The 12,918-nt window shown below is 35.6% G+C and overlaps 1 pseudogene across 1 annotated transcript; it reads right to left on the bottom strand.

The window, feature by feature from the left end:
• Positions 1–1,949: 1,949 nt before the first annotated feature.
• LOC308338416 (protein MEMO1-like) lies at positions 1,950–2,614 on the bottom strand (annotated as a pseudogene). The gene is made up of 2 exons: positions 2,365–2,614; positions 1,950–2,225 (listed from the first exon to the last, which is right to left on the bottom strand). The product of its transcript is annotated as a protein MEMO1-like (transcript).
• Between the last annotated feature and the right edge of the window lie 10,304 nt (positions 2,615–12,918).

The following is a 12,918-nucleotide window of genomic DNA, read 5'->3' as shown; positions in this document are numbered from 1 at the left end:
ATTAATTTACTTTAAAAAACTTAGAAGCTCTGTATTAATGACATATTTAAAATATATTATATATCCTTAAATTTAAATGGTCCATAAAGTAGATCATTACTAGGAAGAAATTCATTAATATGTATATAGTAATAAGATCATTACCAAAGATGAAAAGAACTAATATTGCATGATTAAAGTACTCATTAAAGGACTAAAGAGTATAGTATTAAAGAGATTATTGAACATTTCTGAAAGATACATTTCATTTTAAGGAAATATATGAGAAAATCTAGTAACTTTAGGCAATTCTCTAAAAATAGTTAAAATAGCTACCAAGATTAACTAGCACAGATTTTTTTTTTTTCACAGAGAATAATTTACATCCAACTTCTCTACTAAAGTTAAACTGAGAAAATACAATAATGCAGACAGACCACTGACCTGGAAGTCAAAAATGTGAAATCAAATTCTAAAATATCAAAATCTAAGTTTATGACCTTGTTCCAAGATGCCTAATTTTTCATTGCTTAACTTCTTCGTGTTCCATATTATAATATATGAGGAATATATTGTAGATTTTGAATACCCAGAAGTATTAAAAGTGACATAACAATGTATATGAAAAAGTGCTTAGAGTTTTTCCAATAGAACCTACAAAAATTGGGGCACCTGGGTGGCTTAGTGGGTTAAGCCTCTGCCTTGGGCTTGGTCATGATCTCAGGGTCTTGGGATCGAGCCCCACATCAGGCTCTCTGCTCAGCAGGGAGCCGCTTCCCCTTCTCTCTCTGCCTGCCTCTCTGCCTATTTGTGATCTCTCTCTCTGTCAAATAAATAAATAAAATCTAAAAAAAAAAAAAACCTACAAAAGTTACCCTTACACCAATATTACTACCAGGTGTTCATCAAAAATTACCAGTATTTAGAAAGAACAGTAATATATAAAATAATGAATGGCCTTATGAACTTAACTTATACAAGTTTTATTTGTCAGCATTCTCCAGAGAAACCAAACAGGATATGGATACAAATAAAGATTTATTTTAAAAAATTGTCTCACATGATTATGGAGGCTGGTAAGACTAAAATGTGCAATTTAGGTCTAAAGGCCATAAGGCTGGAGATTCAGGGAAGCGCCTATGTTGCAGTTAATGTCTGAAGTCCATTTGTCAGCAGAATTCCCTCTTACTCAAGGGAGGTAAATCTGTTCTTTGCAGGACTTCAACTAATTGGATGAGGGTCACCCACACTGTGGAGGGCAATCTCTTTTACTCAAAGTTCACAGATTTTTTTTTTTTTTGAGTTGTGTAGCCCTTTATTAGCATCTAAAATAGAAGGTATCTATTATACAACATGGGTAATAACTGACTGTAACTAGAGTTATATTCTAATACAGATCATTCCTAAAAGCAATTTCTTTACTAAAAAGCTTCCATCCTTTTGTTTGTTTGTTTGTGTACAATTTGCAAATGTATCTTCAGAGTAGAATATATGTGTATGAGACAGAGAGAGCCACCCAGGCACCTCTATCTTTTTTGGTCAAAACATTTTCATGCCATCCTTCCTTCTATTATAAAACATTTTTAAATGAGTTGAAATTAAGGAAGGACAACACCTACTAGAAAAGAAGACAAGAGGGTTTCCTAGGTGGCTCAGGATAAGCATCCCGCTCTTGATTTCATCTCTGGTCATGATCTTGGGGGTTGAGGGGTTGAGTCCTGCATTGGGCTTTGCACTCAGAGCAGAGTCTGCTTGTCCCTCTCCCTCTGTTCCTGCCCCATCTTTTGCTCTCTCTCTCTCTCTCTCTTTAAAATAAATAAATAAAATCTTTTTTTAAAAAATAAATGAAAGAAAAGAGGAGAAGAAAATTCTATTGGTTTGAGGTTTCAGATTCTCCCCAAACCAAGACCAGTATCTGATAAGGGCAGAAAATGAGTCTGTGCAGGTGGCAACCCTGATGATTCAGAGATTTAGTGGCCCTTCAGTGCTCCTGCTGCATAACTCACTGAATTGTCTTACAAGTTTCTACACTGGCTTGACTGGCTATTCTTTTGGAGCTCTGTGATAGCATTTAATAAGACCCCAATGGGATGTCTTCCACATACACTATTATGGAATTTCTTTAAGTGATTGCTGAAAGATGAGGGATCTAATAGTCCTATATTCGTGCCCATTTTAATCTAGATGTTCAAAGAATCTATAAATCTCCCATGGGATTCATCATAGTAAGTGTAAGGGAAGTTTTGACCGCACTGGAAGAAATAAAAAGAAGCCACAAAGAGATTACTAGGATCTGCTCAATATTTACTGAAGAGTTTTCCAAATTCCTGTTCTTTTGACTCACTCAGAGCTCCAACACAGGAATAATGATAAAATCATCCTCACGGCTTTCAATGACTTTATAATATAAGGCAAATACATTTCAATACTGTGCTTATCTTCATCTGTCTGCAGAGGCATTCATTCAAACATTCTATCTTCCATAGTTTTCCATAAATCCTTTGGTCAATACTAAGGTCATAGAATAGATAGAGATATAAATATAGATATCCACACTGAGAGAGGGGCATATGATGAGAAGGCCACAGGAAGAAAATTCTCCTGGTAATAGATGGATCCACTTGCTTGTAAGCATGAAGCCTGAGTACCGCAAGGCCCACAGTACATATAGTACATACATCCTACATGAGGTGCACTAATGGCTCTAGCAAATCTTTTTGTAGACTGTGCTTATGAGAGCCAACCTTCTAGCCATGCATTCCCCTGTGATCCTGAGGCTGTGTACCAGCTCCTGGAGTGACTGCCTTCCCATCAGACCATGGTGTTGAAGAACTCGGTGCCTGCACCACCCTCCTATCATGCATGATATGATGTACAAGATTGAATGGGGAGGCAGCAGCAGCAGGAGCAGTTTGGCAAGGGGACAAAACATTGAGGGTCCAGCTCAGGAGGAGGCTTCAGTATGGAGGAGATTAGACTGGTCCAGGGAGAGGAAGAGGAGGAGGAGGAAGGGGAGGAGGAGGAGGAAGAGAAGAAGAAGGCAGGAGATAGTAGCCTGGGTGATGGTGGTGGGAGCAGTAGCAACAATCATCACAAACTCCTGGGACTGCCAGAAGATGGGGCCCCAGCAGTTTCACTGGAGCCAGGAGAGCCCTAGCCCTGGCCCCAACTCACTGCTTTCTCCAGCCTACCCCACAGCCCCCAACAGAATTAAATATTAATCTCAGCAAAAAGACCACACAGAAAAATCCAAAATAATGTTTGACCATAGACCTGGGCACTAGGGGCCAGCCAAGTTGATACATAATAAATAAAATAAATTAATTGTGATTAATTATGATTCCAACATCATTATTCTTCTTTAATTACTAAGTTGTCTTAAATTAATATAAGGGAATGTGGTGACCAAGCAAATGGTAGGAGGTTCCCAGAGACCGCTTACATAATCTTTTGTCCTCATCTGTTCAAAGTTCATATAAAGATCTTCACATAGAACACTTCAGTTTTCACTTGAACCACCCCTATCCCACTTGCTTATTTTTCATTCCATCTTTTGGATCCCATGTATGTAGAACTTTCACTCGGGTCCATTATCATAACCTTTTTTTAAGGCAAGATCTTCACACCAGTGTTGAATCAGTCCATCCATCCTCCCCTGCATAGTGATAAAAATGTAATAATCCCCCTCTTGTTTAGCAGGGACCCAACATAATTATTACATTTATGTTCAAAGGAGAATGATATATAGTATTTACAAATTTATAGTCACAACTCACACACAAAAGACTATATTACAGAAAAACAGAACTAATACTTGTTCATCCTGTAGTGCATGTTCTGTATAAGTAACTGGACTTTCCTTTCCTCAGTATGAATAAAATATGACTCTAATATATTCAAATTAGACATATAATTCAACAAAAATATGTTTTATGATATTACCTGGAGACATGAACCCAAAGGGGTTCTATTTGGAGCAAGCTGATGAAGAGCAATCATGTCTCAGACATATGTATAGTATATGTATATATACATATATATGTACATATATATTGTTTTAACAAGAGACTACAGAGAGCTGGAATAACTAAATATCCTTTTAGTCATAATGCATGAATCAAACTACATTAATATATTTTGTTTATTCAATTACTTGATGTTTAAATGCATGTGTATATATACAGACTAAAAAATAATATATTGATGGCTAGAATATCTTTAACTATTCTACTGTCCCTCTATAATTAACTGCCATGGCTCAAATATTAAAAGTATATCTGATATCATGGGATAAATGAAGATATTTTTTCCAAAACCATAGTTTCAAAAAATCTGATCGTTTTCTTCTAATCAGTTTAGATTCCCTTCTAACACATACTCTCATGATTTTTATTTATTTCACAAACATCCTACCATTTTTTTCTAATGAAAACACATTGTATTCACAACTTTACACTCACCCATATTTAGTGCTTCGATGGCAATTTAGACTTTGGTTATTTGAATACTAGAATGTGGTGAATTATATACCATTTACAAACTTGACTCTAATCACTATCTGGAGGTGACTTGAACGATGGATGAAGAGAGTCCTTTGAGATTATAAACTATAGCATGTAGTATATTCTTTTAATAAAAAGGGATGTACCAATAGAATAGATTTTAGAGAAAATTATATGAATTTCCTCATGCAAGTCTCTAATTATGAAAATGATTAAACTGAAGCACAGGAAGCGCATGAAGTCCAGTGGCTTTTCTATAATCACAAAAGTTTATCCTGAAAAATCTAGACTATTCCAAGTCTCCTGACTTTTAAATTAATATTATCCTTTAAAAAAAAAAAAGTTCATATCATCTAATAATAAATTTGTCTCACTCACTTATTTGTTTTTCTATTATTTTAATTAACCTATAAAAATAAAGAAATAAAAAATAATTTTAAGTTATATCATTTTAGTCTACCAAAGATGAATTCCATATGAATATCCAATAACCTGGTTAAATAAAATTATAATAAAACCAAAATTATGAAGCAAAGGAAATTGTTTATTTTCTTAAAAGTTCAAGTTGGAGTTCTAAAGTTAGATATAGTTCAAATAAGCTTGAAATAAATGTCATGACTTGCAGTTGTTACCTCATTAAACAAAAAATTATAATGCAACCATCTAATTTTTCTTTTTCTTTAAATAGAATTACCTAATATATAGTACGTCATTTTTTTCATTCAGAACTGAACTATTATATAACATAGATAGCATTTTATATATAGTAATAAAAATGTAAAAATACCCTCTCAATTCGAAAAATTTTGTGATTTTTAAAATTTTTTAGAAGATTTTATTATTTATTTATTTATTTATTTGAGAGAGGGAGAGAGAGAGAGTATGAGAGAAACAGCACAAGTATGGCAGAGGGGCAGAGAGGGAGAGGAAGAAACAAATTCCCCTCTAAGTGGGGAGCCCAATATGACCCTTGGTCCCAGGACCCTGAGATCATGACCTGAGCTGAAGGCTGACACTTAACTGACTGAGCCACCCAGGTGGCTCTTGAAAAATTTTGTGACTTATTAAGGTAAACCTATTGTCTTCCTTTTTTTTAGCTATAAAAAAAATGAAGTTGGACCCTTACGTAACACCATATGCAAATATTAACTTAAAATAAATCTATGACTTAAATCTATGACTTAAAATAAATATATGAATAAGACAATAAAATCTCTAGAAGAAAGCAGGGCAAGACTGCATGACATTAGATTTGGCAGTAATTTCTTGCCTACGTCACCAAAAACATAGAGAACAGAAGAGAAAGTAGACAAAACAGACTTCAGGAATAACAAAAAAAGGTACATCAAAAGATACTATCAACACAATAAAAAGACAACCCACACAAACTGTAAAAATATTTGCAAATTACATATTTGATAAGGGATCAGCTCTAGAATATATAGAAAAATCCTAAAATTCAACAACAACAAAATTTTTTAAAAGGCAATTTAAAAATGGGCAAAGTCTTGAATAGATGTTTCTCTAAAAAAAGATAAAAATGGCCATAAGCACATGAAAAATGCTCATCACTAATCATTAAGGAAAAGTAAATCAAAACTATAATGAGATACTTCTTCACACCCACTAAGATAACTATCAGAAAAACAGAAAACAACAAATGTTTGTGAGATATGGAGAAAATGGAACCCTTATGCATTGTTAGTAGGAATATAAAATAGCATAGCCAATATATAAAAATGTATGGCTCTTCCTCAAAAATTTAAACATAGAATTACCATATAAGCCAGCACTTCTATTTCTAAGTATATACCCTAAACAATTGAAAGCACAGTCTCAAAGATATCTGTACATCCATATTCATGACCATTGTGTCCATTGTGTCTATTGTGACCAAATTGTGTCCATTGGTAGATTAATAGATAAGCAAATTATGGTATACACATATGATGGAATGTTATTCAACTTTGAAAAGGAATATGGTGCAATGTGAATGAACCTTGAGAATGTTATTATAAGTTATAAGTGAAATAATCAACTCACAGAAAGGTAAATACTATATGATTCTACTTATATAAAATACTCAAGGTAGTAGAAATCATAGAGACAGAAAATAGAATGATGACTAGACAAGGGACTAGAAAGAGGAGGGAAATGGGTAGTTATTGTTTAATGGATACAGAATTTCTATTTCGTAAGATGAAAAATTATAGAGATGGATGGTGGTAATGGCTGCACATTATAAGTACATTTAATACCATTAAATTATACACTTAAAATTGGTTAAAATTGTACATTTGATGTTATATATATTTTACTATGATAAAGAAATTGGAAAAATAAAATTATATAGGATTAAAAGGATTATATATATATACACACACACATACACATATGTATCCTCATATATATACATATATATGTATACATATACACATTTTCTGATAGTCATCTTAGTGGGTGTGAAGAAGTATACATATGTACACACACACACACATATATATATATATACACACACACACTCATCATAGCAATTTCCTTTTTAGTCCTACACTTAGATTCTGTGAAAATATTTCAACAAATATTCTGTCCAACAAATTAGAGAAATTAGTTGGACCCCAGTATGCTCAATCATTGAATATGAAGTTACTTTATATCTCTCCTTCACCTGAAATTCTCAAAACTACTAAGATTTGTTATAAACTTGTTTCTTTGAATTCATCTATTTTAAAGATTTATTTATTTAGAGAAAGAGTGTGAGCCAGGGGAAAGGCAGAGGGGGAGGGAAAGAGAATCTCAAGTGGACTCCCTGCTGAGCACAGAGCACAGAGCCTGATTGCATAACCCTGAGTTTATGACCAGAGCCAAAATCAAGAGTTGGATATTCAACCAACTAAGCCACCCAGGAGCCTCCACATTTCATCAATTTTAGAACCACACCCCCATGAAAGTGATAGTAAAGCAACATAATACCTGATTGTTAACATTGTCTAAATTTGTCTAGCTTTTTCATAATTATTTATAAATTACAGAAGGAACAATTGCTTCTGATTTCATATTAACAAATAAGAAAATTTCTCAATTGTCATCACACATTTTAAGTATTCAAATTCTGTGTATAACTTCAAAAATATTTAAACTTGTGATAGCTATTTGCATATACATATACACATGCCTGTCTAACCTAGAAAATACCAGCCACAGATTATAAGATTTCAAATAAATCACAAATAAAAATATCCTCTGAGTACTTAGGATAATGTCTTTAAGGTTAGAATTACAGAACTCCCATCAAATATTCTAGTTTAGCTGTGTTGCAATTTCACGAGGCAAGTCTATTATAAATGTAGAAATTTGACAAAATTTGTCAACCAAGAAATAACAGAGTCTAGGACTGAAAAAAAAAAAAAAAAGCCTAAAGTTGACATGAATTTATCAGATGTTCAATAAGTACTTGAGAATGAAAACATGGCATTAGGCTATGTATAAAATGTTATCTATTAAAAAATACCTTGGAAAATGTTTTGGAAAACATTGGAAAAAACCTAATGTATAAATATTTTCATGGTCATAGAAAACTTACTTGGTATAATTTTTTGAGTTTGACCCTTCTGCTCATCCTAATTATTTCTTTTCTTTTTTTTTTAATTCCAAGTTTCATATAGGCAGTGAAGTTAACAGAATATTGAAAAATCTTATACCTACTACATAGATTCAACCATTGACATTTCTTATAAATGTTTTATCACATAACTATTCTTCTATCTATGCATCTTGAATTTTAACTTTTAAAAACAAATTCTTATTTTGTAATAGTTTTAAATTTGCAGAAAAATACAAAGATAGTACAGAAATTCCCCATGCATTCCATATTTTATTTCTCTTATTACTGTGATCTTACATTTGCATGGTGTTTGTATCACCAATAGTGAGCATATTGATTGATATATTTATTATTATTAACTGAAGTCTATACTTTATTCAGTTTTTTTTTTTTTGATCTATCCAATGTCTTCTTTCTGTTCCAGAATCCCAACCAAGATACCACATTACATTTAATTGTCATGATTCTTTAGGTTCCTATAGAATATGACAATTTTCAGACTTTGCTTGTTTTGAATAATCCTAACAGTATTTTGAGAATGTCTCTTAACTGAATTTGTCCTATATTTTCCTCATGATTAGACTAGGATTATGGGTTTTTGGGAGGAAGATCATAGAGGTAAAGTGTCATCTTACCTCATCATAACAACTTAGCACTGATGATATAAACCTTTATCACATAGTTGAGATAATGTTTTCCAGGTTTCCACACTGTAAAGTTACTATTTTTTTCCTCTTCTATCTCCATACTGTACTCTTTAGAAGGAGGTCAGTACGGGAAACCCACCATTCTGTACAGAATATTTGTCTATTCTCCCTCATGTATTTGCCCATTCGATAATTGATTTATATTTGCACATATTCATATACATCAATTTTATTCTTTGCATTAGAATGTTACTTAAGTTATTTTGTTGCTCAAATGGTTCCAGTTTTGGCCATGGAGAGCTCTTTCAGTTGGCTTCCTTCCATATCCTTTTGATATAACCTCATCGTGTGTGTGTGTGTGTGTGTGTGTGTGTGTGTGTGTACTTCCTTACTTTCTGGTACTTAAAGATTCTTTAGGCTCATCTTGCATATTTTTTGCCCCATTTTTTTTTTAATTTTACTTATTAGAGAGAGAGAGAGCACCAGTAGGAGAAGCATCAGGCAGAGGGAGAAGCAGGCTCGCTGCTGAGCAGGGAAACTGACATGGGGTCCATCCATCACAGGATCCCAGGATCATGACCTAAGCTGAAGGCAACAGCTTAATGACTAAGCCACCCAGGCACCCCTCTTGCCCCAGGCCTAAGATCAGCCATTTTACAATGAGCCCTGGTTCCTTTTATTGGATAATGGTATTAGAAACTATTATCTGAGTTTATGTAGATACTATTGCTACTAGGTTGAGACACTAACTTCTAAAAAGACAGTAATTCTACAAAAAAAGATAAGTGATACTGTGTCATTGGCAGGGAAGTTGTCTTCAATTTTAAAAATATCAAAATGGTTTGTCATGAAACTTACAAAGAACCTTATTTAGAAGACAATTAAAGCCCTAAGCAAAATAATAACATTTACTTTAAAACGATACTTGAATTTGGATATTTGTTTCTAACATTTTACTTATATTCATAAACGGAAGTTCACAAGTAAGTACACAACTTGATGAATTGTCACAAACTGAATACACTCATGTAACTACCAGACAAATGAAAAGAGAGATGCTTCCAAGTAATTGCCTGGGGCTAAATGCACCTTTCTTTTTTCCCATGTATGTCACCACATTTATCCTACATTCGTGGTGCTTCAGCCACTCCCGGGTCTAGCACTACATTCCCATTTCCTGCAAAGTGGAACTCTGGCAGCTGTCAGGTACACACCTGCAGATCATTATGAGATAATAGGCAAGATGAATTCACTTTTTGAGGAGCTCATCAAATGAAATTCTGTTGTTTTTTACTCACAAAGTGGTATATCCTATAGCATGGTCTTCATGGCTGACCCTGTTTATTTAAACATTGTGAATTCTTTAGTCACAGCTATATGAACTTCAGCTGTGATCACAGATCAGACTTGATCATCCCTTCTCTGCCTAACTGGAGAAGAGTGAGGGGAAAAAAAAAAAAAAAGCACGATTGGAGTAGATTATGTGGATCCCCTTTTTGGTGCTCAGCTTCTCAATATTCACAAGTAGGTTAGTTTGATTCCCTTCCTATAATGTAAGAACAAAGCAAAGACTGAATCAGATATTTTATTTTTTTTAAGATTTTTTTTTTTTTTTAATATTTACTTGACAGAGAGAGAGATCACAAGCAGGCAGAGAGACAGGCAGAGGGAGAGGGGGAAGCAGGCTCCCTACTGAGCAGAGAGCCCAATGCAGGGCTTGATCCCAGGATGCTGAGACCATGACCTGAGCTGAAGGCAAAGGCTTAACCCACCGAGCCACCCAGACGCCCCTGAATCAGATATTTTAAAAGCACACAAATGATAGGAAAACAAACAAACAAAAACAAAAACATGATTAAGCAGTATTCAGTATTGAAAGTTAAAGTGACTATGAAAGAATTACAAACAACTTCTTGGCAATAATTGCTTAACAATAAAATTCCTATAAAAGTTCCCGTGGTTGCTTCTATTTTCACACATTTGCCCTTATCACAGACTAATCTTAAAGAACTCCATGTTTTCCAGACTTCACACACCTGAATTACTGTAAAGGAGTGAAAATTTTATATGGTATGAATTTTCAGCAGACATAGATACTTCTTAGGGAAGAAAAAAATCTCACAAGCAGTCCCTTGAATATGCATTTTGGAAAGGCGGCATAGTGGATTGAATAGTGGTCCTCAAAACAGAGGCCTGTTTCCTAATCCTTTGAACCTGTAAACAGGACTTTATTTGGAAAAAGAATCTTTGAAAGCCTAATTAAGTTAGAAATCTTAAGATCACCCTGGATTACTCAAATACCCTAAATCAAATATTTTACAGCCCTAAAATAATAATGAGTGTTTTTATAAGAGATACAAGAGGGAAGACACAAGACACAGGAAGAAGAGAAGGTCATGTGAAAATAGAAGAAAGTCTGGAGTTATGCATCCACAAGTCAACAAATTCCAGAAGCCACCAGAAGCTACAAGAGACAAGGAAGAAATATCCCTTAGAGCCTTTAGAAGAAACATGGCCTTGCAAACACCTTGACTTTGGATTTCTAGTCTCCAAACTGTGAGAGAATAAGTTTACATCGTTTTGAGCCATCAGGTTATGGTAATTTGTTATGACAACCCTCTGAAATTAATACAGGAGGAAAGACAACAGGATTTAAATAGATATAACAGGGACACCTGGGTGGCTTAGTCAGGAAAGCATCTGACTCTTGATTTCAGCTCAGGGTTGTGAAATCGAGCCCCACTTCAAGTTCCACACTCAGAATGGAGTCTGTGAGACTCTCCCTCTCTCTCTGCTCCTCCTGCTTATGCTCCCTCTCTCTCAAATAAATAATAAATAAATACATGAATTAATAAATGTATGTAACAGTCAACAGAATAGAGGAGAATAGCTAAACTGATGGTCAAGACAAATGAGGGAAAATACATTGTATGCTTCTTTTGAAGGAGAGAAAGGAAAGAAAGAAAAACAGGGAATGATGGAAGGAGCAGAACAAGAGGAAATGCACTAAAATGAAGGGTCAGTGAGGCACCAGAAGTTTTTACTAGCCACATGTTTAAAAAGAAATCCATTGTCTTCCTTATTTTGCTGTTAAGTTCCCTTGAATTTCAGTACATATTGTTACATTCAATATAAAAATATTAAGTTGTATATATGGGTGGATTTGGGATAGATTGGAAAAGGAGCTTTGATATCTGGATTAACAAGAATCAAGGCAGTGACCAGACGAATGCAAGCAGATACACAGAGTCTGAGGAGAATTTAAGATACAAAATGCTCAGATGGCGGAGAAGTAGCAGGCTGAGACGACATGGGGTAGCAGGAGATCAGCTAGATAGCTTATCTAACCATTGTGAACACCTACAAATCCAACAGGAAATTGAAGAGAAGAGCAACAATTCTAGAAACAGAAAATTGATCACTTTCTGAAAGGTAGGACCTGCGGAGAAGTGAATCCAAAGCGACGGGAAGATAGACCCCGGGGGGAGGGGCCGGCTCCCGGCAAGCAGCGGAGCAACTGACACAAAATCGGGACTTTTAAAAGTCAGCTCCACTGGGAGACATCGCTCCAGAGGCTAAACCAGGGTGAAACCCAGGCGGGGTCAGCATAACCCCAGGTCCCGCGGGGTCACAGAAGGACTGGGGGTGTCTGAGTGCCGCAGAGCTCACAGGTATTAGAGCGGGGAAGCCGGCTACAGCGACAAAGCCGAGGAAGTGAGCTCTCAACCTGGGGTTACCTTGTGCCGGTTGCAGGCTGGGTGGGCTCAGAGCACGGCCAGAGGCCACAGAGACAGAAGCGACCAGGCGCTTTTCTCCAGGTTCCAGCAATTGACTGCTTTCCTCAAGGCGTGACCACAGGCCAGGGAGGCGGGGCGGTTGGGCGCTTTTCTCTAAGGGCACACTGAGGAGCGGAACCCCAAGCTCTCGGCTCCTCCAGGCCGGAGATTGGGAGGCCGCCATCTTCATTCCCATCCACAGAAAGCGCTCAGGGAACAAAAGCTCCTGAAAGCAAACCCGAGCGGATTACTTACCCGGCCCCTGGCAAAGGCGGTGCAATTCCACCTGCGGCAAAGACACTTGAGAATCACCACAACAGACCCCTCCCCTAGAAGATCAACAAGAAACCCAACCAAAACCAACTTCGCTCACCAAGAACAAAGGAATTCCACAGCAGGAGAAAGCAAAT

Source organism: Martes martes (genome assembly GCF_963455335.1).
Source record: "Martes martes genome assembly, chromosome: 2".
In the NCBI taxonomy this organism is placed as follows: Eukaryota; Metazoa; Chordata; class Mammalia; order Carnivora; family Mustelidae; genus Martes; species Martes martes.
The sequence above is the reverse complement of the archived record's forward strand: the minus strand, read 5'-3'. Positions and strand labels throughout refer to the sequence as shown.